Genomic DNA, 27,414 nt, shown 5'->3' on the forward strand with positions numbered 1-27,414 from the left:
ATATATCATATGGTTCTCCAGCTGTTGCTGAACTGCATACCCATGAGTCACATCCAACTTGCAACAACCCAGGAAACTATTATACTATCATATGTATGGGAATAGGATTTACAGTCCAAAATGCTTGTACCTGGTGTTCTCAGATTAGGTATCTTTTCAGATTTCAGATCACACAAATAACCAGTGGTGGCCCATCCATACACGGCGCAGGGACGCCACCCCCCTTATCCATATGTCTGGCCACCAGACGCATGGATTCCATAGGTTTTTTTTTTTTTTTTTTTTTTTTAGAAGCATGTGATTAGAGCCAGAGAAGACAGAAGCCATTCGCCTGGCTTCTGTCGCAGGCTCATGACCCAAAAAGGCTCCTGATCAGCTCTGTCAGCCAATGGCCAGAGTGTTCTGGCAGGGGGCCGCCCCCCTGTCAGAACACAATAGCTCAACAGGGGAGATTGCTGTACTTAATCAGATTGTTAGTACAGCGGCTCCGACCTGAGCTGCCAGTTTAGTGGTGTGTACGAGGCTTTAGTCTGTATTCTTTTTGATTCTCCAATTATGTACAAGGCAAAATCCTGTTTGTTTATTTGTTTGCTTTAAATTTGCCTTTGCATGCTAAAGTTTTAAAGTAAATACACACAGCAAATTGCTAACTGAATTTGCCTAATCCCTTTGTAAATAAGCACCAATGTCTGTTTTTTTAGGCTTTCTTTTCTTTTCTTTTCATTTGGTGTCCCAGCCAGTCAGTTATTTTTCAAAAGAACAACCTCTCTCCCAGATGTATTAGATACAGGGATGAGACAAACCATTTAACACTGAAAGGAGTGCTTTCAATGATCAACTTTATTTATGTAAAATATTTATCCCAAAAGGAAAACAACTGTTTGCTGTAACTGCTTATAAAGTACTAGCTGGAGTTTGGTTTCAATTTAGTAGTTTAATTAAATCTGCTAGTACATCTAACATCCCCCCCCCCAGATTGACAATGCTGCTGTCCATATGTGCCCCCTGTGCTCCTTCATCCAAAGTGGAGGCTCTCTAACCCAGGTGTGTTACTGGCCAGATTGCCAGGTGAAAACAGAGGGGGAGAAAGCCTAAAAAAGAAAAAAAAAAATCTGCCACCATATCTAATAATGGTTAAGCTGCATATTACATTTTTGGCTTTGGGTTTAAACAGTACTTTAGGCCTAGTTCACACCTATGCATTTTTTAGTGTGTTTTCAGTTTTGAAGAGACACACTACAGTCCATTTAACATGGTTTCCTAAGGATGTTGTACACACCTGTGCATTTTATGGAAGGGGCCAGGGATTTTTTTCTGGTTTTTGGTTCCATAGGCTTCAATGGATCAAAAATGTGTATTGAAAAACGCAAAACGCACCTGGAATGTGCACACTGCAACCTGCATAGGTGAAGTAATCAGTGCAATATTATACAATCTAATATATCCTATATAACTATTGCACCCATGTATTCATTTTTCTAATCCCTATAGTTGTTAACCTGTATGAGTCTGATAAGCACAATGATATAACAAACACCTCTGCTTAGTAAACAAGTTACATTTATTTCCCAATAAAATAGGAATGTACTAAAACAGCAGAATTAGGAAAACTAACATAAAGATACTACAAGAAATTGCAATATTACAAGGCCTACAATCATAACACAATACAAGATTGATACTTAGCACATCTTCTTTGGCTGGTCCTCAGGTCTTAAAGAGAGAGTTTTCTCTGGCAAACATTTCCTTTTAACAAACATACCTCATCCAGACCCCCCCCCACTTTTGCCTGCCCAACTTTGCCTTTGGACGAATCACAGTGTCTCTGGGGCGTTCCCTCAACAGGCTATCATATGGACCATCTTGCCATAACTGTCCTCTGGGGGGCAGTGTTGGTCCATGAATTGCCATCATCCGACCGATGTCAAATTCCACAAACACCTGGGCCCTTGATTTCCTGTATCTCACCTCATCCATCATCCCTGTCAGTTTAGCTGCCTTTGAAGCCTGTGCGCATAGCAGTTAATCAGGAAATTCCCATAGACAGATCGGAGCCAGCATTGTCATGCGCAATGGAAGCTAAACAGGCTACATTCCAACCTGGGTGGCAGCATCCTGTCCTCCCGGAAGTGTGAAACTTTCAGTCTTTCAAAAACCATGGGAGTCTGGCTTCTCTTAGGCATAGTAAGGAAATATAAGTACAAACTCCAGAAATATGATATTCATGTTGAATTCCAACAATAGGTGTGAATCAGGCCTTAAGGATTGGTAAGTTGCAAGATAGTACAATTTGTTTTTTGGGTTTAATACTGCTTTCATTTATGGTGGTGGTTTTTGATACTTGTCTCCTACGAGAGGGACCCTAAGGAGCAGAAAGTAATACTGAAAAGTGTAGCTAATAATAAAATTATTTTGGTCCAGAAAAAGGAAACCGTTGGCCATTTCCTAGTGATGAAAGCCAACATTGCGCAACTTCTTAGGCTCGATTCACACTAATGCGTTTTTTAATGCATTTTGCCTTTAACAGAAATGCAGGGAACTTTTTTAACATGGGTTCGGGGACTTTTTTCACACAAAATGCAGAGTTTTGCATGTAATAGATTTCATTGGACCCGCATCCAAAATGCAAATAACGCGTTTTTATCACAATTAGTGTCTTTTTTTTTACACTGTATATAGCTGGTTGCTAAGGAGAGGGACATGAAGCTGGCCACCGCGTCCTTAACAACTGATGAGTCATCAGCTGTCAGCAGGCTTCCCCGCTGACAGCTGAATGTAAAAAAAAAAGAATTGCTGGCAAAACAAAATCGTGAAAAAAAACAGCGTGGGGTCCCCCCAGGTCCATACCAGGCCCTTGGGTCTAGTATAGATTCGGCGGGGACTCCTCGCACCAAAATTTTCTTTTTAAAAATGGTGTGGGTTCTCCTCCAAAATCCTTACCAGACCCTTATCCGAGCATGCAGCCCAGCAGGTCAGGAAAGGGAGGGGACGAGCAAGCACCCCCCCTCCCCTCCTGAACTGTACCAGGCCACATGCCCCCAACATGGGGGTGGGTGCTTTGCGCCCCCCACCCCAAAGCACCTTGCCCCCATGTTGATGGGGACAAGGGCCTCCTCCTGAACCATACCAGGCCACATGCCCTCAACATGGGGGGTGGGTGCTTTGCGCCCCCCACCCCAAAGCACCTTGCCCCCATGTTGATGGAGACAAGGGCCTCTTCCTGACAAACCTTGCCCGGTGGTTGTCAAGGTCTGCTGGTGGGGGCTTATTGGAATCTGGAAGCCCCCAGACCCCAGCCCCCCTATGTGAATGCGTAGGGGTACATTGTACCCTTACCCATTCACCAAAAAAAAGTAGTGTAATGTGACAAAAGTCAATAGACAGTTTTTGACAAGTCCTTTATTAAAAATGTCTTCTTCCTCCCCGCTTCTTCCTCCTCCGGACTTCTTCCACTTCTTCCTCCGGTCTTCTCCCTCTTCTTCCGGTCTTTTCCTTCTCCCACTCTTCTTCTTTCTCCTGTCTTCTTTGTCCGGTGTTCTTCTTCCTCTTCTGCTGCTCCTGCCGACAACCCTCCTCAGATGCCACATCCCGCTGATCTGTCCATGCCGATGTCAAGCATTTCTTAGATAACTATGGAGAGTGGCCATCAGATGACATCATCTGGAGGCCCTGTCCCCTTGTGAAGTCACGTACCCATCATGCCCCAGGGGGTACATAAATGATCCGGTTGTTAAGGACGTGGCAGCTGGCTTCCTGGCCCCTCCTTAGCAACCAGCTATATAGTGTGAAAACCCCCCTGCAAATCGAGGTAAAAAGCGCTGTAAAATCACAGTAAAAATGTGTGTCCAAAAATGCGGCAAGCACTGCAAAAAGCACTGCAGAAATGCTCAAAAGCAACATGCACAGATGTGAATCGAGCCTAAAGGAAGCGTCAAAAGCTGAAGGGATACATTTCATAATATACATTATCTCAGTGACAATTATGTGAAAATAGAGTGAAGGCTCCATCAAAGTTACTTCATGGTTCCCTATTCTGAGTGCAGTTAGACTGGCGCAAATCATTAGTGAATAAATTGATACCCAAATCCCTGTTTCAGGATGACATAGGAAAGCTTTGTATCAGCTGGGGACTCTTTAACCACTTCAATACCGGGCTATAGTCATATGACGTCTGCAGATGGGATCTCCCATCCTGGGCGGGTGTCATATGACGTCCTCGGCTTCTCGCTGCTCCTGCGGGCCCGCAGCGCGGCGATCAGGGATGAGGTGTGTCCCTCAGATCCGTGCCATCCCAGATCCGTGTAAAAAGCCAATAAAAAATGGCACACTGACACAGCCCAACCCCGATCGCAGTAAAGAGCCAATGAAATTGGCTCTTTACTGCATGACTGGCTGTGTCCAATCACACTCCGTCACAGAATGTCAACAAACCGTGGTAATGATATGTTACCGGGTTCCCCTCCTCACACACCGATCATGTGTGAGAAGGAGATTGCGATAACATCTCGTTACTGCCTACAGTGCACACCAACACACACTGATTGCCCCCCCAATAAAGAGGACATGTCACCAGCCATCAGAGTACCTGTCACCAGCCATCAAAGTACCTGTCACCAGCCATCAAAGTACCTGTCATCACCCATTAAAGTACCTGTCACCAGCCATCAAAGTACCCGAGTACCTGTCACAGTCCATCCGAGTATCTGAGTACCTGAGTACCTGTCACAGCCCATCTGAGTACCCAAGTACCTGTCACAGTCCATCTGAGTACCCGAGTACCTGAGTACCTGTCACAGCCCATCTGAGTATCTGAGTACCTGAGTACCTGTAACAGTCCTTCTGAGTACCCGAGTACCTGTCACAGTCCATCTGAGTACCCGAGTACCTGTCACAGTCCATCTGAGTACCCAAGTACCTGTCACAGTTCATCTGAGTACCCGAGTACCTGAGTACCTGTCACAGTCCATCTGAGTACCTGAGTACCTGTCACGGTTCATCTGAGTACCTGAGTACCTGTCACAGTCCATCTGAGTACCCGAGTACCTGTCACAGTCCATCTGAGTACTCGAGTACCTGTCACAGTCCATCTGAGTACCTGAGTACCTGTCACAGTCCATCTGAGTACCTGAGTACCTGTCACAGTCCATCTGAGTACCTGAGTACCTGTCACAGTCCATCTGAGTACCTGAGTACCTGTCATAGTTCATCTGAGTACCCGAGTACCTGAGTACCTGTCACGGTCCATCTGAGTACCCGAGTACTTGTCACAGCCCATCTGAGTACCCGAGTACCTGAGTACCTGTCACAGTTCATCTGAGTACCCGAGTACACGAGTACCTGTCACAGTCCACCTGAGTACCTGTCACAGTCCACCTGAGTACCTGTCAAGTCCTTCTGAGTACCTGTCACAGTTCATCTGAGTACCCGAGTAAATGAGTACCTGTCACCAGGCCCATCATGACAGGACAGGCAAAACAAGCAATTGCTTGGGGTCCCGAGCTGGCCTAGGGTCCCAGCTGCGCCGCCGGCCGCCGCTTCCTATGAGCTGCAGCCTGTAGCATGGCCAAGCTCCTCTTCCTTCCTCCTGTAGTCCACGTGGTACAGGACTCAGGAGATTCAGTTTCCGGTTCCTGGCTGGACTGACATGAAGTGCACACACTGAGTGCTTACTTCCTTTCAGTCCGGCCGGCCAGGAACAGAAAACTGAATCTCCTGCTGTGCGGTACATGGTAGGGAGGGGGGTTAAAAAGAACATGGGGGGAGTAGTAAGGGGGGCTTTGTGTGCGTGCAGGGGGGTTGGGGGGCCTCCATGTCCATTTGTTTGGGGCCCCTCAAATTCCTTCAAACGGCCCTGCCTGTTACAGTTCATCTGAGTACCCGAGTACCTGAGTACCTGTCACAGTCCATCTGAGTACCCAAGTACCTGTCACAGTTCATCTGAGTACCCGAGTACCTGAGTACCTGTCACAGTCCATCTGAGTACCCAAGTACCTGTCACAGTTCATCTGAGTACCCGAGTACCTGAGTACCTGTCACAGTCCATCTGAGTACCCAAGTACCTGTCACAGTTCATCTGAGTACCCGAGTACCTGAGTACCTGTCACAGTCCATCTGAGTACCTGATACCTGCCACAGTTCATCTGAGTACCTGAGTACCTGTCACAGTTCATCTGAGTACCCGAGTAACTGTCACAGTTCATCTGAGTACTTGAGTACCTGTTAGGTACCTAATAGGTGAACCCGAATTGCAGAGGATGGCCTCTCTTACGCCTCCGACTCGAGGCCCCTGGTAGTGAAGACAGGAGCACAGGAGTGAGGAGTGGTACGAGTGCCTGGCAGGATCAACAGCAAATGAATCAGGAGGCAGGCACAGCAAACTGGGTGGTCCAGCAGACAGATGCAGCAGACTGGATGGCTCAGTAGACAGATGCAGCAGACTGGATGGCTCAGCAGACAGGTGCCGCAGACTGGATGGCTCAGCAGACAGATGCAGCAGACTGGAGCTGGATGACTTCAGCAGGTAGGTATAGCAGATTGGAGGGAGTCTAGGGAAGTCAGGCAGGCCGGGTCGGTTATCAGGGAGGCAGCAGAAGGACAAAGGAGCAAGCAGAAGAATCGTCAGACAAGCCTGGGGTCAGGTGCATGCAGATAACATGAATAGTCTTGAGACAAGCCTTATTAAGAGGAGCAGGTTCCAGATTATCAAGTAACACATGCACAAAGCTGCAGAGCAAACAGCAATGTTTGTGTCAGACAGATTTAAATAACCCACCGGACGCTAACGGACACGCACGCGCATTCCCGTGAGCGGGCATGTGCGCATGCGCATAGGCACCCGCAGTCGTGCACCAATAGGTCTGGATTGCCCATCTTCCTGACATTGCCCCCCAAGGGGCAGCCTCCGGATGCCCATCCGGACCAACTTTTCAGGATGGGATCTCTTGAAGGATTGGATCAGACTCTTATGCCGTGTACACATGGGTGGACTTTCCGACCGAACTGGTCCGACGGACCAAATCCGCTGGACAATCCGACCGTGTGTGGGCTGCATCGGACTTCCGACGGACCGTATCAGTTGGAAATTCGACGGACTTTAGATTTAAAACCTGCTTCAAAACTTTATGTCGTAACTCCGCCGGACCCAGTTCCTAACGGAAAGCCTGTTCATTTGTATGCTGGTCCGATGGACCAGATACGATGCAAGGGCAGGGTACTCGCGCTCGCTGCAATAGGAAAAACAATATTTCCTATTGCGGCGAGCATGAGGCGACGATGTCCCTTAGGTCTGGTATGGATTTTAAGGGGAACACCTACACCGAAAAAATGGCGTGGGGTCCCCCCAAAATCCATACCAGGCCCCTATTCGAGCACACAGCCCGCCCGGTCAGGAAAGGGGGTGGGGATGAGCGAGCGCCCCCCCTCCTGAACCGTACCAGGCCGCATGCCCTCAACATGGGGGGATGGGTGCTTTGGGGGAGGGGGGGGCCCTGCGGCCCCCCCCTCCCCCAAAGCGCCTTGTCCCTATGTTGATGAGGACAAGGGCCTCTTCCCGACAACCCTGGCTGTTGGTTGTCGGGGTCTGTTGGCAGGGGGCTTATTAGAATCCGGGAGCCCCCTTTAATAAGAGGGCCCCCAGATCCCGGCCCCCCACCCTATGTGAATGAGTATGGGGTACGATCCTACCCATTCATCTAGGGAAAAAGTGTCAATAAAAAAAAACACACTACACAGGTTTTTAAAGTAATTTATTAGACAGCTCCGGGAGTCTTCTTCCGACTTCGGGGGTCTTATTCCGACTTCGCTGCTCTCTCCGAACTCTTCACCCGGTGTCTGGTTCTTCTCCTTCTCTCTGGCCTCTTCTCCCGACTCATTGCGGAGCGCTCACACAGCATTACAGCGGGAGAGAGCGTCGTGTCAACATCGGAAGAAGAGAAGAGGGAAGAAGACGAGCAGACTTGTTCGTGTGTGGGCAAGTCCGTTCATTCGGAAAGTCCGTCGTAACTCCGTTGGGGAGACCGGCGGACATAGTCTGCCGGAAAGTCCGGTCGTGTGTAGGCAAGTCCATCCATAGTCCGGTCGTGTGTAGGCAAGTCCGTTCGTAAAAAAAGTCCGTCGGAAGTCTGTCAAAAGTCCGTTGGAAAGTCCATCGGACCAGTCCAGTCGGAAAGTCCGCCTGTGTGTACGCCCCATTAGCGTGGATGTTTTCCTCAGGTTCCCATGAGTTTTCCCTGGGCCCATAACCCTTCTATTTGATCAGGAATTGAGTTTGGTTGTTTCTTCTTCTGCAATCCAGAATTGCTTCTACCTCAAACTCCTCCTTTCCATCCACCAATACAGGGCCAGGAGGGTCCGAACTTCGGCCAGGAAAAGGATTGGCAACAGAAGGTTGTAATAGTGTCACATGGAAAACAGGGTGAGCTTTAAGTGACTCGGGAAGTTCCAGTTCGTAAGCCACTTAATTGATTTTCCTTTTTACAGGAAACGGGCCTATGAATTTAGGACTCAATTTTTTCGAAGGACATGGCATTTTCAGGTTCATTGTAGAAAAACACACTAAATTCCTGGGTGCCAGTATCAGTTCCCCACATTTCTTCTTATCAAAAACCTCTTTATTGTGTTCTTGTGTCCTAGCCATGGTCTCTTGCAGGAGCTGATTGTTGACAGAAAAAAAATTAATTGTTTCGTGAGCTGCTGGTACAAAAAATGTCAAAAAATGGGGTTTGTTTTGTAGTGGAGTGTGTGTAGGCAAATTCAGCCAGAGGAAGCAAGGAGATCCAGTCATCTTGGGAAAATGAAGAGAAGCAGCGGAGGTATTGTTTGAGGGTTTGGTTGGTCCTCTCCATCTGCCCATTTGTCTAGGGATAATAAGTGGGGGAGAATAATAACTTGATCTTCAAAGCTTTGCACAAAGACCTCCAGAATCGGGAAGTAAATTGTACCCCCCGATCAGAGACAATGTTGGCAGGTACTCCATGGAGTCTGATGATCTCTCTAATGAATACCTGCGTGGTCTCAGAAGCTGAGGGAGTGCCTTTCATGGGAATAAAGTGTGCCATCTTTGACAACTGGTCTACCACTACAAAGATGGTGGTGTGGTCTTCTGCAGGGGTAACTCAACAGTGAAATCTATGGATAACATCTTCCATGGTCTATCCGGAACAGGCAGTGGTTTCAATAATCCCCAGGCTTTAGTTCTACTGCTCTTGTTCCGAATGCAGGTGATACAGGAATCCACAAATTTTCTGCAGTCTCTGCCTACCTGAGGCCACCAGAAGGTACGTTGTACCAAATCGGTGGTCTTTGTTATACCAAAATGCCCAGCTAGTGCATGGTCTTGACAAAGTTCTAATATAGGAACTCATAAGCTCTCGGGTACAAAAATCTTGTCCTTGTACCAGAACAACCCATCTTTTGCTTGCCACTCTAATTCAGTGGGGGGCGCCCAACCCAGGGTAGCTTGTTTGATCCGAGAGAGCAGATCTTCTTGTAACAGAAAGAAATTCCCTGGGGACAGAATAGTATCAGGGAGAGTCGTTTCTTTGGATTTGTGAAATATTCTGGATAGAGCGTCGGGTTTTGTGTTTTTTGAGCCTGGACGACAAGTGACGTGGAAAGAGAACATGGAGAAAAACAGCGCCCACCTGGCTTGCCGTGGTTTCAGTCTCTTTGCTGACCTCAAGTACTCCAGGTTCTTATGATCAGTGATGATCAAAATTGGGTGAGTTGCTCCTTCAAGTAAGTACCACCATTCTTCTAGTGCGGATTTGATTGCTAGTAGTTCCCGGTCCCCCGCAACATAATTCTTCTCGGCAGCCGATAATTTACGGGAGAAGGCTACCGGGTGGAGCAGTGCCTTGGTTCCTTGGCCAAACAGCAACGTTTACCTGTGTCTGTGTGACAGGTTTAAATAACCCGCCGGAAGTACACGCGCATTCCTGCGCACGTGTGCGCATGCGCATAGGCACCCGCAATCGCGCACCAATAGGTCTGGATTACCTGTTACTGGCAGGTTCTTCCTGACAGTACCTGAGCATCTGTCACAGCCCATCTGAGTATCTGTCACAGTTCATCTGAGTACCTGTCACAGTCCATCGGAGTACCCGAGTACCTGTCACCAGCCCATCAGAATAACCGAGTACCTGTCTCCAGCCCATCAGAGTAACCGAGTACCTATCTGCAGCCCATCAGAGTACCCAAGTACCTATCTGCAGCCCATGCCTCATAGAATATACGTTGGGGTGTTTGCTTTCCAAGATGGGGTCATTTTGTGGGTAATTCCACTGTTCTGGTACTCAAGGACCTTCAAAAGTGTGATAGGTAGGAATGAAATGAGATGTGTAATTTATGCTCCTAGAACGCCTGAAGGTACTACTTCAATTTTGGGCCTCTATATGTGGCCAGGCTTTGTAAAAGTCTCACACATTTGGTATCGCCATACTCAGGAGGAGTAGAAGAATGTGGTTTGGGGTGTAATTTTTGCTATATACATGCTATGTGTTAGAAATATCTTATAAATTGATAACTTTATGTAAAAAGATTTTCATTTTCTTTCCACGTTTTCTGAAGACTTTGTGTAAAAAAAATTAACCATTCAAATGACTCATAATGCTTCATAGAATATATGTTGGGGTGTTTGTTTTCCAAAATGGGGTCATTTTGTGGGTAATTCCATTGTCCTGGTGCTCCAGGGGCTTCAAAAGTGTAATAGGTCGTTAGGAAATTAGAGGTGTAATTTATGCTCCTAGAACCCCTGATGGTGCTCCCTGCATGTTGGACCTCTCTGTATGGCCAAGCTGTGTAAAAGTCCCACACGTGTGGTATCGCCATACTTGGGAGGAGTAGTAGAATGTATTTTGGGGTGTAATTGGAAGTATGCATATGCTGTGTGTGAGAAATAACTTGTTATTATGACAATTTTGTGAAAAAAAATCTTAATTTTCCCAAGAATTGTGGGAAAAAATTACAAGTTCAAAAAGCTCACTATGCCTCTTACTAAATACCTTTGACTGTCTACTTTTCAAAAAGGGGTCATTTGGGGGGTATTTGTACTGTCCTGACATTTCAGAATTTCAAGAAATGAGATAGGCCGTCAGTGCATCACGTGTGATCAGATGTGATCAATTTTCAATGATTTGCACCATATCTTGTAGACTCTATAACTTTCACAGAGACCAAAAAATATCCACTAATTTGGGTTATTTTTACCAAAGAGATGTAGCAGTATAAATTTTGGCCCAAATTTATGGACAAAAATTACTTATTAGCAAAATTTTATCATAGAAACTAAAAAAAGTGTTTTTTTTTTCAAAATTTTCGCTCTTTTTTCACTTATGTCGCAAAAAATAAAAAACCCAGTGGTGATTAAATACCACCAAAAGAAAGCTCTATTTGTATGCAAAAAAATGATAACAATTTTGTTTGAGTACAGTGTTGTATGTCTGAGTAATTGGCATTCAAAGTGTGAGAGCGCTGAAAGCTAAAAATTGGTCTGGGAAGGAAGGGTGTATAAATGCCCTGTATTGAAGTGGTTAAAACCTGAATAAAAGCTAAATATGATTAGTGATGAGCAAACTGAACAAAATTCAGTTCACTGGACCATTGAATTCTGCAGAAAAAAAGGGCATTGAAAGCTGGGCACTGCCATGTACCAATGCAATTTTTTTTTTTAAATAATATTCAGCGGGGAGCAGGCTTTTTAATAGGAATTAAAGGGCAATAGTAAACACACAATTCCTTTCAGAAAACATGTTTGAGGATGCCTTAAACATGCACGTAGATGGACACAGGTGAACAAGTATGTTGCGCTTAAATGAAATAAACAGTAAATAATTAATATAAACAAGTGAGTCCAAGGGTCACAAACACAGTAGTGAAAGTTTGAATGTTGTGTCACCAACTTCCTCCATCTTGTGCGACCAGCACCAAAAAAGGATGTGCCCTTACCAAAGAGCGTTTACCACCTATTACGTGGGGTCAACATAGGCTTGTATGTCTGATAAAATTCCACGTCTGTAAGGAAGTCGTCTCAACAGAAACTTTAAGCCACCACCGGGAAAAACATCAGGTTTCTTTTACTCCAACTGTGACATCAGGTCATATACCCCAAATGAGAGACAAACACCACAATAGTGTAAAACCTTTTTTTACCAGGGTTCAATGAAGGTAATGCACTTACATGAAAAGATTATTAAAACAGCATGTACTGGACACAGTGGTTTCAGAGGTAGATTCTTCAAACTCGATGACAAGAAATGACGCTATCGCTCGACCGGTTTCGTCGCTAAGTGGACTTCTTCCGGAGCATAAGCATCATTCTCCATCATCCCATAAATACCCTCTCTGTGGGTCAAAGCCTCATTTCCATTGACACACCTGTACTATGTGCTAAAGCAAATGTGACATTAAGCCCCCGTTCACACTGAACACGGCTTTGAAATCATGCGACTTCATCTGAAGCCGCAGGATTTCAAAGCAGCATGTCCATGGGACTTCGGGCGCAACTTCATGCACAGATGTCTATTGAAGTCGCACCCGAAATCGGGAAAAGTAGGGCAGGAACAACTTTTGCAAATCTGTGCGGTGCCGCAAAGTCGGCGTCACACCGATTGGAACAGTGCTATTGCCGGCAATAGGCTGCAATTTGTCATGTGATTTGATCTGTCAAATTGCATGACAAACCAGTTCAGCGTGAACAGAGTGATTATGACTAAGCGAGTTCTAATTCGTGAAACGTGTTAATCTCTGCCATGTCTGCATTGAAGTCATGATGTCTACGATGTTGTCTGATGATTTTTATCTTCAATAAAGTCTTCACTTTTGCTTCAAACCTGTGAGTCCGGTCAAACCTTTTCCTGTTCCAGAAGTGTGAACAAGGGCTTGAGCTACAATCACACCTGAGAGTATCGATTTACTGACGGTTTATTTTAAGCTTTTTTTTTTGCAGCCTTTTACAAGCTTTTCTAAAGCATTTTAGAAGTGTATTAAAAGCGTTTTACAACTTCAGGTTTTTGTTTAGTCAATCGAAAGCACTAAGGGGAGGAGAGGGAGAGGAAATTAGAGGTGAAAAACTGCTATTTGAGCGTTTTATGAGCATTTTTCTACACAAGTCAGGCCAAAAACCTTGTAATCTGCCAAAAAGAAGCTCATGTACTTTTTTGAGCTTCAGGCGTTTTGCATCAGACGACAAAACGCTCATACAGTATGAGAACAGGGGTCATTGAAATGAATAGGATTTTGCTTGTTGGGAGTTTTTGAGCTACAGAGCTGAGCGTTTCACAAGCTAAAAAATGCTCGTGTGTGAACAGGGCCCAAGTAATAGAAAATTTGCAGCTAACTGACTTTTCCCAGCTAATTTGTTCTGTAAACAAAGTGGCTGGGAGATTCCCCTCAACGTCTATACCAGACCTTTATACTTGATATGAGTTGATTTGTTTCCAAGGTCTTCAGGCTTCACTTTCACGTCCTTGATATTGGGCTTCACTGCTGACAATTTTTCAAAATTTTCTTTTCTAAGTGATCGGTGCACTTCCCTTTTTCTTGCTTAGTGACAGCTGCTTTGCAGAAACAAAATTAGCATTAAACATTTTTTGGGTGGAGGTCAGTAAGTCAGCACCAGACATCTAGAGGCTTGCTGGATGGGCAGTACTTGAGAAAATCAAGCTCTGAAGCTCTAATAAAGTCAGAAATAGAGGTCATAAAGGATTTTGCCTTATCGGCATGGGCTGGAGCAGACTGAGAACAGAACGGGTCCATGATTGTTTCATTGTTTGTTGCTGAAGTATGCAAGGTGTCTTTCCCATTCTTCTTCATCACACAATGCTATGACATTTAAGTGCAGGGCTGTCTTTTCCCCAAAATTAAAAGTTTAAATAGCAAACAGCATGGTGCTCTTTCTCCATTTTAGTACACATAAAAAGCAAGGTTTTTGGTAGATATAGTTTTATAACTCAAAACAATGCTCAGTGCTGTAAAGTATGCAGGTTTTGGGGACATTTGGGTACAAATTAATTTCAACTAAATAATGTTTGCTACTTTATTGATGAAATGCAAACCAAGTTGATTCTCTACTCTTTTACTGTGTGCATATCCAGTGTTTGTGTTTACTGTGTGTGCTGTTTTTACTAGGGGAAGAGATGGGTTTTAGTCCCTGCTTTGCAGGAACACAACATCTATCCCTTCCCCCCATCTGAATGGAACTCTGCTTTGTTTACATAGGCAGAGCTCCGTTCTGAGTCTCTGCCCGACGATCAGCTGGTGCAGGCGGACATTGAGTGCTTGGCACCTGCAGATCGGCTTCTGCTGTGAATAATCACAGCATAAGCGGCCCACTGCCGGCACGCCTGCACCCCCTGCAGGTGGAAGTGCAGGATCATGTATACAGTATCTCACGAAAGTGATTACACCCCTCACATTTTTGTAAGTATTTTATTATATCTTTTCATGTGACAACACTGAAGAAATTACACTTTGCTACAATGTAAAGTAGTGAGTGTACAGCTGGTATAGCAGTGTAAATTTGCTGTCCCCTAAAAATAACTCAACACACAGCCATTAAAGTATAAACCGCTGGCAACAAAAATGAGTACACCCCTAAGTGAAAATGTCCAAATTGGGTCCAATTAGCCATTTTCTCTCCCCGGTGTCATGTGACTCGTTAGTGTTACTCAGGAGTAAATGGGGAGCAGGTGTGTTAAATTTGGTGTTTTTGCTCTCACTATCTCATACTGGTCACTGGAAGTTCAACATGGCACCTCATGGCAAAGAACTCTCTAAGGATCTGAAAAAAAAGATATGTTGCTCTACATAAAGATGACCTAGGCTATAAGAAGACAGCCAGAACCCTGAAACTGAGCTGCAGCACGGTGTCCAAGACCATACAGCAGTTTAACAGGACAGGTTCCACTCAGAACAGGCCTCGCCATGGTTGACCAAAGAAGTTGAGTGCACGTGCTCAGTGTCATATCCAGAGGTTGTCTTTGGGAGATAGACGTATGAGTGCTGCCAGCATTGCTGCAGAGGTTGAAGGGGTGGGGGGTCAGCCTGTCAGTGCTCATACTATACACCTCACACTGCTTAAAATTGGTCTGCATGGCTGTCGTCCCTGAAGGAAGTCTCTTTTAAAGATGATGCTCAAGAAAGCCCGCAAACAGTTTGCTAAAGACAAGCAAACTAAGGACATGGATTTATGGAACCATGTCCTGTGGTCTGATGAGACCAAGATAAACTTATTTGGTTCAGATGGTGTCAAGCGCGTGTGGAGGCAACCAGGTGAGGAGTACAAAGACAAGTGTGTCTTGCCTACTTTCAAGCATGGTGGTAGTGTCATGGTATGGGGCTGCATGAGTGCTGCCGGCACTGGGGAGCTACAGTTCATTGAGGGAACCATGAATGCCAACATGTACTGTGACATACTGAAGCAGAGCATGATCCCCTCTCTTCGGAGACTGGGCCGCAGGGCAGTATTCTAACATGATAATGACCCTAAACACCTCCAAGACTACCGCTGCCTTGCTAAAGAAGCTGAGGGTAAAGGTAATGGACTGGCCAAGCATGTCTGCAGACCTAAACCCTATTGAGCATCTGTGGCGCCTCTTCAAATGGAAGGTGGAGGAGCGAAAGGTCTAACATCCACCAGCTCTGTGATATCATCATGGAGGAGTGGAAGAGGACTCCAGTGGCAACCTGTGAAGCTCTGGTGAACTCCATGCCCAAGGGGGTTAAGGCAGTGCTGGAAAATAATGGTGGCCATGCAAAATATTGACACTTTGGGCCCAATTTGGACAGTTTCATTTAGGGGTGTACTCACTTTTGTTGACAGTGGTTTAGATATTAATGGCTGTGTGTTGAGTTATTTTGAGGGCACAGCAAATTTACACTGTTATACAAGCTGTACAGGTACTACTTTACATTGTAGCAAAGTGTCATTTCTTCAGTGTTGTCACATTAAAAGATATAATAAAATATATACAAAAATGTTAGGGGTGTACTCACTTTCGTTAGATACTGTATATACATGATCCGGCGCACAGCTGCCGACCTGTAGCAGTAAAACTGCTATAGGGTGGTCAGCAAGTGGTTAATAATGAGCAATTGTCTTGCTTTATTCTTAATATTGAAGAAAGGCATAATTTTCTGTGCTAATGCAAAGAAAACTAAATGAAATCATAGTACAATAAAATGTAAATGAACCATCATCAAGAAAATTGTTTCTCTTCCTAACATCTTTTTTTCTCCAAATGGCAATAGTCTCTGATTTTGTACAGCCTTGACTATGGGAATTTTCTCTGGTTAATAGGGTTGTGCCTGAACCTGCTTCTCTAGCTGTAAAGTAGTTATTTCTTTCTGATCTTCTATGTGATGTGGATGAATCTATTTTGTGCACAAGTGGCTACTTTTCAGGGTATGAAATATAAAGCAGGTTTCTATAAGCCACCCGATCAGCTCTTGCTCTAAATTGAAAAAACTCCTAGAAGTGGATGATGTATACATGAATAAATAGCGCAGGTAAATAATTGTTTCTTTCAATACCTGTGGAGTCAAGTCCTTAAGTTACAGATCAGAATAAGATGGACCTGATAATCATTACAGTATTCCATATCTCATTACATAACATAACATAACACAGTGCAGTAAAATTTATCTTTAGATTGCTTCTGAAATCTATACTAAGCTCTCAGTAATTGCTGTCGCCACTTACAAGATATGGAAGGGGACTAGAATGGCATTTCATAGGAAGTTTAACTGTGTTGGGGGATTTACCATACAGCCTCGTCTCTAGAAGCCAAGAAGAAACCTAAAAAGCAGTGGAATTTAATTTAGGAATGACAAAATGTAATATATACTTATTTATAATGTAATAGAAGAACCTCGCATTATGGATGGATAATAATGTGAAATACAGTGTTTTTAAAAGTTATGTGAAAATTGGTAATCTGCTTCCCTCAAAGTGTAGGCAATGCCTACTTGATTAACAGTGAATGGTGGTAGGGGGCGCTAGTGCATTGGTTAATAAACTAAACCGTATAAACATACAATCAAATAAACATAAGTGAATATATTCATTTAAAAGTCCATAAATTCTTCTGTGATAAATTCCTGTGGTAAATTTCCAAAACTTGCCACCATCACCATAGACAGATACGAGAAGTTACACCCCATGTGTGTGGTAAGAATTCCTACTCACCGGAAGAACGTGACCTCTTTAACAAAAAAAAGGTCAAAATAGGCTTTGTTTGTGGGCCTTCGCACTTGCTTCTGTGATCACTGGGGATGAACCAGGATACCTTTCCAAATGACAGCCTCCTCGCCACAGAGATAACCTATTACAAAGAAGACATAGAAAGTGCCATAGTGTAAAACCATTTATTTTAAAAAACCCAGCATATTAAAAGCTACCTGGCTGCTTACATTGAGAAGTGCCCACTCCCAGCACTAAGAATACTTGCAGATACTTGGGCAGGGATTGCAAGCCGCTCCAAAGCCTCAAGCCGCGTGTGTTCCACCGCCGAATAACAGAAAACCAGAAGTTCGGGACCCGGAAATGACGTGACTGGACATACGTTTCATCTTACGACGTCATCATTGCTTCCTGATGACATCCTAAGACGAGTATGAGACAGTAAGCTGTAATTTGGATAGAGGAGGGCCTGTGGATGCCGTGTATCTAGAGTACTCTATGGCATTTGATACCGTACCCCATAAATGCTTGATTTACATATTATGGTCTTTTGGCATGGATGATATTGTACAGTATGTACCCAGATAGAAAACTGGTTGTTGGCGCGTGTCCAGAGGTTGGTGGTTAATGACATTTTCTGAATGATTTAGAGTTGTGAACAGGGTGCCCCAGGGCTCTGTCGTGGAACCAATTCTGTTTAACTTGTTGCTGATAATACAAAGTTAAGCAGGGCAATCATTTCACAACTTTGCAAGAAAACCTATTAAAATAGAGTAGTGGGCATCTATATTACAGATGAAGTTTAATATTGAAAAATGTAAGTAATGCACTTGGGGGCTAAAAATATGAAAGCAAGTTACTTGCAAGGGAAAGAAGCTCAAGGGGAATCAAGGATGGAAAAGCACCTGGGGGCCCTAGTAGATCAGAAACTCAGCAATAACATGCAAAGCCAAACTGCAGCAAGCAAAACGAGCCAACTTTTAGCATTCATTAAAAATTGTATGTACTGTACTCAAGAGATATAACAAAACTATAATTCTACCACCTTATAAAACTTTGATTAGGCGCATCTTGAGTATATGGTCCAGCTTTGGTCACCAGTCCTCAGGAAGGATGTACTTAAACTGGAGAGTGTCCAGAGATGGCCAACAAAGCTGATAAGTAGGCTGGAGAACCACAGCTATGCGGACAACTACAAACATTAAGCTTGTTATCCTTGGAGAAGAGACACTTAAGAGGGAATATGATTGCAATATAGAAATTTCTGAATGGTGACTCTAGCAGTAAGAGGAACCTATTTAACTTGTGGTCTCTAAAATAAGACACACAGCCACACAATAACTTGGATTAGAAGTGGTTCAATCTTACACTGAGCAAGGAGATTTTTACTGTTATGCCCCGTACACACGGTCGGACATTGATCGGACATTCCGACAACAAAATCCTAGGATTTTTTCCAATGGATGTTGGCTCAAACTTGTTTTGCATACACACGGTCGCACAAAGTTGTCGGAATTTCCGATCGCCAAGAACGCGGCGACGTCAACCACGTACGACGAGACTAGAAAAGACCCCAGGAAGACGACAGATTTGTCGAAACGGCGTAGGGAGGAGCGGCGTGCTGACGTCACCACCATACAACGCTGATCCCGGAAGCTACGGGCAGCAACTGCTAGCCGGCCGGCACATATTGGTTTACATGCGATTTGAACTTCACATATTGTAAGTGCATTTCCTATTCTCCTTTTTAATAAAAGTTACTGTGTTACGCTATGGAGTTTTCTCTTTTTATCTTTGGGATCTAAGCGGTTATGCATCATTCTGTGGAACCTCTGAGCGGTGACCTGTGAAATACTCCCAACAGAGACCCAGTGGCTGGGGGACACAGCCACTTGCCCGTATGATCTCTGTGACAGGAGATCTAGTGATCTGGTAAGGGGCAGATGTGTTTGTGGTGGAGGACTTTTCTTTTTATCATCACGCTCTCCAGGATGACAATTTTGCATGCTTCACACCTTTAGAAGACTGGTGGTGTTTTTTCTCTATTGCAAAAGATTTTTTCCTTGTCAAAAGAAGTTTATTGAGTATACAATGTTATAAAGATACATAAAGTAAGTTTACAAGGATCTATAAAGTAAGCTCAATGTTTTACAGTAGGGTTTATATAGGTAAATATCATGAAATTTCAAATATTAAACATTGGGTTCACGTAAACCTAAATTAAAGATATATATCATTTCCTTAGTTACTTTTGTAGGTATTTAAATGATTTATACCTACTATACATATTGTTTACAAGTAGAGTGTATATAGGTCAAATAAATTCTGATAATGAGCTTTAATCGTAAGGTGGAGAAAAGGAAAGAGAAAGAAGAAAAAGGGTTGAAAGGTAGAGGTATGGTCCACAAGGTTGTCCCGCTCGTCAGTTTATTATTCTTTTTAGTTCTCTTTGAAGCCTTAGAATGGGTGTCTCTGTAAGTCATTTAATCTGTTACCATGGCAACAGGACAGAGTCATTGAAGTTTGACAGGAACTGTTGTTTTATCCAAGGATGCCAAAGTTTTTCAAATTTTGGAATTTGATTTTGATCGATGGCTACCATCTTAGCATGGGACATTGTATTATTCATTCTGTGAATTGTTTCTGCTAGTACCAATGTAGGAGATTTCCATGCCTTGGCCACTGTTTGTTTTGCAGCCGTTATTAGTTGGATCATAAGTTTGAATTGAGAGAGTGTTAACCATTCCGGTTTTAGATTAAGTAAAGTTAAATATGGATCTGGTTGTATTATTTTTTTAAATATTTTAGATGCAATCATGAAGACTTCCTTCCAGAAGGTTTGGATTACTGGGCACGTCCACCATATGTGTAAATATGTGCCTATTTCTGGGCATCCTCGAAAACAAAGAGCTGAGGTATAGGTGAATATTTTGCCACTCTAGCGGGTACAAGGTACCAGCGAGTTAGGACTTTATAATTTGTCTCCAGTGCTAAGATGTTGGGTGAAGATGACTTAGATGTGAGCCATATGTTAGACCAGTCCGTGTCTTCTAAAGTTCGTCCCAGGTCCTCCTCCCACCTCTGAACGTAAGAGGGTCTATTAAGATTTGCTACTCCATATAATTGATTTTAAAGTGATGAAATTGTACCTTTAGCAAATGGATCTTTTGTACAGATTGATTCAAAAATGGATAATTGGGATAATGGTGTATCCCCCTTTAGGAATGGTGTATAGAAATTTTTGATTTGGAGATATCTAAATATCTCAGAGTTTGGTAGATCATATTTTTCTCTAAGCGATGGGAATGAAAGGAATGATTTAGATGCTATGAAGTCATTTAGTGTCTGAATGCCTGATGTTGTCCAAGCTTTAAAAGAATTTGGGTAGATCCATGCCGGATAAAAGGCCGGATTTCTGATAAAAGAAAGGAGAGGATTGTGTGGAGATTGTAACTGATATTTGGTTTTTAGTTTATCCCAGAGAGATAAGAAGTGTTTAGTTATGAGATTATGAATTTTAAAGCGGTCTTTAGGATCAAGCCATAATAAATTTGATATTAATAGAGGGTCATTTTCTGAAGCCTCTATAAATACCCATAATGGGATTTCCTGTTTTGCATGGTATTTGGACAGACTGGCCAAATGTGCTGCTCTGTAGTAGTTAGTAAAATTAGGGTATCCCAGGCCTCCTTTATTTTTGGGAAGATGTAGTGTGTGTATAGGTATACGTGGTTTAGAAGAGCCCCATATAAACGAAGTTGCTCTTTTTTGTACTATTCTCAAAAAATAGGAAGGAATTGGAATAGGGAGGACTCTGAATAGATAAAGCAATTTGGGTAGAATAGTCATTTTGATTGCATTAATCTTCCCTATCCAGAATAAAGGAAGTTGCGACCATTGTTTTATTAGATTTGTGATCTGTCTTAATACAGGAGGATAATTGGTTGAGAATAAGTCAGAATGAGATGCTGTTAAATGAATTCCAAGATATGGGATTGATTTTTCTGCCCATGTGAATGGGAGTGCAGCCCTAGCCGGGATCAATTCCATGTTTGTGAGTGAAATATTAAGCACTAGGCATTTCTTAGGATTAATCATAAGGCCGGATAGGGCAGCAAATCCATCAAGAGCTGGTATTAAGTTAGGACCAGAGACCTGTGGTGATGATAGAAAAAGTAATATATCGTCTGCAAATATACATAATTTGTGTGTAATACCTCCTACTTCAATGCCAGTTATAGTTTGGTTTGTTCTGATGTATTTAGCCATGGGTTCGAGTATAAGGGCAAATAATAAGGGAGATAATGGGCAACCCTGTCGGGTACCTCTTTCGATATTAAAGGCTTCAGATTTGTATCCAGCATATTTTATATAGGCTTTGGGTTTATAATATAATGCTTTGATCCATGTTAAAAAGTGGGGTCCAAAACCCCATTTTTGTAATGAATATTGCATATATTGCCAGGATACTGTGTCAAATGCCCTCTTAATATCGAGAGATAGAAAACATAAAGGGATTTTCCGTTTTTTAGCAATATGTGCCAATAACACTGCCCTGCGTATATTATCGCCTGCCTGTCTATTTGGCATGAAGCCTACTTGATCTCTATGTATTAATTTTCCTATAATGCTATTGAGGCGTTTTGCTATTATTTTTGCTAATAATTTAATATCAAGGTTTAACAGAGAGATAGGCCGATAATTCACACAGGAAGTATCATCAGAAAGGGGTTTTGGGATCATACAAACAATTGCCATTAGTGTTTCTTGCTGAAAAGAATGTCCATCTAGAAGTTTGTTAAAAGTTTCAGTGAGAATGGGAGAGAGTATTTCTGAGAATGTTTTATAGTATAAAGCCGAGTAGCCGTCTGGGCCTGGTCTTTTGTTAAGTTTTAGGTCTTTTATGGCGTTAGCAACTTCATCTATAGTTATAGGCTCATCCAAACTGCTTTTTTGATTCTGAGATAACTCAGGTAAGGTTATTTTTGAGTAGAAGGATTCAGCTTCTGTAGGATTAATTTCATTGTTTGTCTTGTATAAAGTTGCGAGATGTGAGTGAAATTTATGGACTATTTTAACTGGATTACAAGTGTAAACATTTTTTGATAATTTCAAACGTATTGGTTTGAAAGATTTGTTAGTTGAATTTAATGCCCGAGCCAAATATGTAGCTGGTTTGTTTGTATTCATGTAGAAATTGTGTTTGGAGCGTTTGAGGGATTTATCAACTGACTCAGTGAGAAATAGATCGTATTCCAATCTAGATTTTTCCAGATGAGATTTTGTACTCTGAGATGGATTATCTTGAAATGATATGTAGGCTGCATTAAAATTGAGTTCTAGTTTTTATGCTAGATTTTTTGCATTCCCGTTTAAATAGTGCCATTTGTCTTTGTATTGTACCACGCAAGACAGGCTTATGAGCTTCCCACAGTGTTATTGGGGAGATGTCTGTTGTATTATTAATTGATATGTATTCCTTTAAAGCTTGTTCAATGGCCATCTGATGTAGTGGGTGTTTGAGCATTATGTCCGGTAAGTACCACGTTGGGTCATGCGCTTTTGGTATAGGTGAGGCTATAGTAGTGTATACTGCATTATGGTCAGACCACGGAATCGGAATTATATCTGATGCAATAATTTCTGGTATCATTCCTATTGTTAGAAAAATATGATCTATTCTGGTGAAGGTTTGATGAGGGTGCGAGAAATAAGTGAATTTCTTTTTCATTGGGTTACTTTCTCTCCATGAATCTACCAGATTGTATTTGGAAAGAAGTTGAGAAAAAGGTAATCTAGAGGTTATTTTGGATGGTGTAAAAGGTGATTTATCTATAAATGGGAGGAGGATCTGGTTTGAATCCCCACACATTATCACTGTTCCTATTTTGTGTGTATTAATCACTTGTAATATATGTGAGAGGAATGGTGTAGGTTGTTTGTTAGGAGCGTAGTAGAAAATCACCGTGATTGCTGTATCCATTTTATAACCCATGAGTATCAGGTATCTACCTTCTGGGTCTTTAATTTCTGATGATAAGGTGAATGGTGTGGATCGGTGAAATGCAATTAGAGTTCCCCTTTGCTTGGTACAGGCAGAAGCCGTGTAAATTTGTTGATAAAAAGGAGAAATATATTTTGGAGTAGAATCTTTCGTGAAGTGTGTTTCTTGGAGGCATACTATGTGAGCCTTCTTGTTATGGAAAGTACGGAAGGCTTTGGTCCTTTTTTGAGGGACATTTATTCCCTGAACATTCAGGGAAAGTATATTCAGTGGTGCCATGGCAATAGATCAAATAGTTTTGACTTACTTTTTGTTATGCAGAGCTGACTGCGCAGATCAACCTGTGTGGACTGAAGAGATGAATAGATAGAAAAGGAACCAGTGAATTCTGGAGTAAAGAGTAAACAAAAAACATGAGATTAGATGATACATTGTATAAATTATTTTTTGCAAGTAATCACAATTTACCCGTGAAAGAGAATAAATATCTCTCTCAGGGGAATAAGTGCCTTCGTCACACTCCCACATAATATGGTTGGGAGAATGAGGAGGGCTAATGGGGGTACACGGATCTTCCGCTTACAGGAGAGAAGTGCTATGTCAAAAGACATCAAAATGATTTTTCATTAATTGGAGTGCAGAATATAGTTTTTGTTGAAATTATTTATTCCAGGGTGGTTGTATATGGTTAGTCTTGCCCTAGGCTAAATAATTCAGTTAGAAAGGTACTGTTAATAACTTTGGTATTGATGAAGATAGTTTGAATTATTTTGGGATTTTAACCCTTTTAGAGTAAACAATTACATATTTTATTCATATGTAACTGTTTAGATATGTTAACTCATAAAATTGAGGTTGTATTGCTTCAGATTAGAATAAACAAAAACATAATTCTAGGAACTAGTTAGGTAATAATATATTTGTTTTAAGAAAAGAAAGAAAAAGCTTCCATTACTTCTGGATTATTGAACATATTTGTCCTAAAAAAGTAATAAATCTATTGTTATTACCTGATAATATATAACTGAACAAGAATTTCCTTATTTCACTTATATATTCTAAGGCTATATGAATCAGAAGTAATAAGAAATATAACTGGAATGTAACATGATCCCACACAGTGTGTGACTATCAGAATGCAGTTACATTCAGTTATAAATATAGGTTTTTTATAGAGAACCATCTCTTAGTATAATAAATGAAGAGATATCAGGAATTAGGATGTCAGTCCATTGAATCTTCTTGGTCCATGGATGATGTGGCATAACGGCCTCTTTTGTGAGAATGATGATTCCCATTTTGTTCTTAAATTTTCTGGGTGCTGCCTGAAGGTGAAGATGACCCCATTCTTCTGCGTGTGGGAGTGTTGCTTGTGGGTTCTGTCAGATTTAATTTTAAAAGGGTTTGTTGTAGTTCATCTGCTGATCTGCTTCTGTAAATTGTACCTTGGTAGTTAAATCTGACTGAAAAGGGGAAGCCCCATTGATACATAATGTTGTGGCGTTGCAGTTCCATTAGTTGGGGTTTCATGGATCGTCTTTTAGTAATAGTAAGTTGGGATAGGTCAGCAAAAATTTGATAATTGTGTCCTTGAAAATTAAGTTCCTTTTTTTCTTTTGCAGCAATTAGTATTTGTTCTTTCGTTCTGTAATAATGAAATTTTGTGATTATATCACGTGGGGGTCCATCTTTCTTTTTGGCTGTGAGGGCTCTGTGTACTCTGTCCAGTTCTAAACGTTCAATAGGGATATCTGGCTTTAGTTCTTGTAATAGAGCAGTAATAGTAGATTGCAGGTCTGTCACAGTTTCAGGTATTCCCCTTATGCGCAAGTTTGAACGTCTGGCTCTATTTTCGTAATCTTCGAGCTTAGTTTGAAGTATTAAATTCTCTTTTTTTAATTGTTCCAATTCTGTTATATTTTCTTGGGTTGTAATTTCAATTTCATCCATTTTTATTTCTAAGGCTGCGGTGCGGTTTCCCAGCTCTCTTATTTCTTTGGTTAGGCTTTTTGTTATTTGGTCTGAGGTTTGTTTTAAAGCCTTATGAAGCATCTTTTCAAATTGTAATAATATTACTGGGGATACTGAGGAGGCTTGTGGAGAAGTTTGTGAGAGGATTTGTTCTGTATCTGACTCAAATGGAGAGTCTTGCTGTGACATTTTCTGTCTGTGAGAGCGCCCTGATGCTGTATCTTGTGAGGTGACTGGAGCTGCCTGTGAGCTCTTTGTGAGGTGATTTTTATTTCTGCCACGGTTTCCTCCCAGTACCATATTTCCTGCCCAAACTTTCACAGTTTGTTCCCTGGGGCAAAAAGGTTCAAATGGATACCTTTTGAGCCTGCAGGCTCTGCTTTGTCCTTCTCTTCTCTCCTCAGCGGTGTGGAGCTCTAACAATGCATGTCTGCTCCGCTAGGCTCTGCCTCCTGCCCCCGCAAAAGATTTTTTCAACAAGGAATTCTTTTTTTTTTTTCCTCATTGTATGGACTTTATTTACTTCATGGCTTTTGTATTCCTTTATCCTAAGAATGGACTGCATTAATTGAATTCTATGAGATCCCAGTTTTCTTTGTTTGTCAGTATCAAAAAATAACTAATAATTTTTCTTTTTTTCCATTGTTGTTCACCACACAAGGGTGTCATAGTTGTGGTCATATTAATTAATCACAATCACTCTCACTCAAAATTAGCAGCGCAGCCTTTCCACATACAGAGACTAAAAAAGGCCAGTTCAGAACCAAGTGCGGCACCCTTTGGGCTCCTTTTGCTAATCTAGCGTTAGTAAAAGTTTGGTGAGAGACGATTTGTGCTTTTTCAGACTCGTGGCTTTCAGATCGTTTTCTGCGGTTCAGTTTGTGCTTGTGGGTTTGTATCTGCTCTTCAGTGCATGCAGTCAGTTCGTATCAGAGTTTTCTGTGCGATCTTGTCCGCTCGTTGCTGTTTTTCAGGTCGCTCTTCACAGGCCTTGCTGTTCTCCAGTGCGTTCTGTTACTTCGTTCTGAGCAGCCGACCGTTTTCTAGCCATGTTTCGTATATGTGCTCCTCGTAGAGTTCGTGCTGTGTGGGGGCTGGGTCCTGACCTTGACACAAGTCCAGTCCATGAACAGGGTGGGGAGGAGTTCATGGACCAAGAATTGGTTGCTTCAGCGTGACCAGTTCTGTCATATGCCTTTGCTCCGTGAGATCCGCGAGAATAATCCTGATGATTTCAGGAACTTTCTCAGGATGACGGACCCCGTATTTGACCGTTTGTTGGCTTCGCTGACCCCCTATATCAGCAGGCAGGATACCTGCATGAGGCAAGCCATCACTCCGGAGCAGAGGCTCGTCGCTACCCTGTGGTACTTGGAGACAGGAAGAAGCCTGCAGGACTTGAAGTTCTCGACAGGCATCTACCCCCAGGCTCTGGGTAACATTATCCCAGAGACCTGTTCTACCATCATCCAGGTCCTGCAGAAGGAGTATATGAAGGTAAGATTTTAATCCTTTAATATCCCATTTTATTGTATTTAATGTTTGCTAATATTTTGTATTTCTTTCCTCATTCCCTAATTACCATGATTGGAATATGCTGTGAATGTCCCCTTTGTCCTCATGCATGCTGGAATTTTATGGGTTTTTTTTAAGTCCTTCATACATATTTGCCTTCACTTACCACCCCAGCATGCTCTCCTGGCCCTATATTCACCTCATGTAGTCACTTAACAATGTATTTTATCAGCTACATAGTAGTGCTTTACCCCAAACACCCCTAAAATGTTTAGAAATGTGATTTGTGCTTTAAATTCAGGCAGAGTGCCAGAGGCTTTTTTTGTAGTGTCCCCAAATCATTTTTATTAACCCTCCCTCCCCCCAACTGCTAAGTCAGCTGATCCCAATTCTCTATCTATCCTCAATCATCTATCTGCTGACTTTGCCAAACCCATACACACTATACCCACCTCTTTTGTGGTCAAGCATGTAGTGCAAGGGCCTGCCTGTATACTTTCCAATGGTACTGTTTAAAGTTTTTGTATCCTATTATTATCTTGATAGGTAATAGTAGAATTTCCAAATGTGCTCAAATGTGTACAATGTGTATTTATATATTTGCATTATGACACTTCTTACCTGTCCAGTGGTCTGCCAATAGTGTAACTAAGGAGGGGCTGTTCAAAGTAATACACATTATTTAGGCATTCATCTCTCAATTAAGTGGAGAGGTTTACCTGTCCATGATCCCCCCATAATGTTAGAA

The 27,414-nt window shown here is 42.4% G+C and overlaps 1 protein-coding gene across 2 annotated transcripts in view; it reads left to right on the forward strand.

Moving 5' to 3' along the window:
* CHRNA7 (cholinergic receptor nicotinic alpha 7 subunit) overlaps positions 1-27,414 on the forward strand; it is a 365,015-nt gene that overhangs the window by 222,508 nt on the left and 115,093 nt on the right. The gene's annotated exons all lie outside the window — the stretch shown is intronic.

The sequence above is a fragment of the Aquarana catesbeiana genome, linkage group LG03, assembly GCF_042186555.1.
Source record: "Aquarana catesbeiana isolate 2022-GZ linkage group LG03, ASM4218655v1, whole genome shotgun sequence".
Classification (NCBI taxonomy): domain Eukaryota; kingdom Metazoa; phylum Chordata; class Amphibia; order Anura; family Ranidae; genus Aquarana; species Aquarana catesbeiana.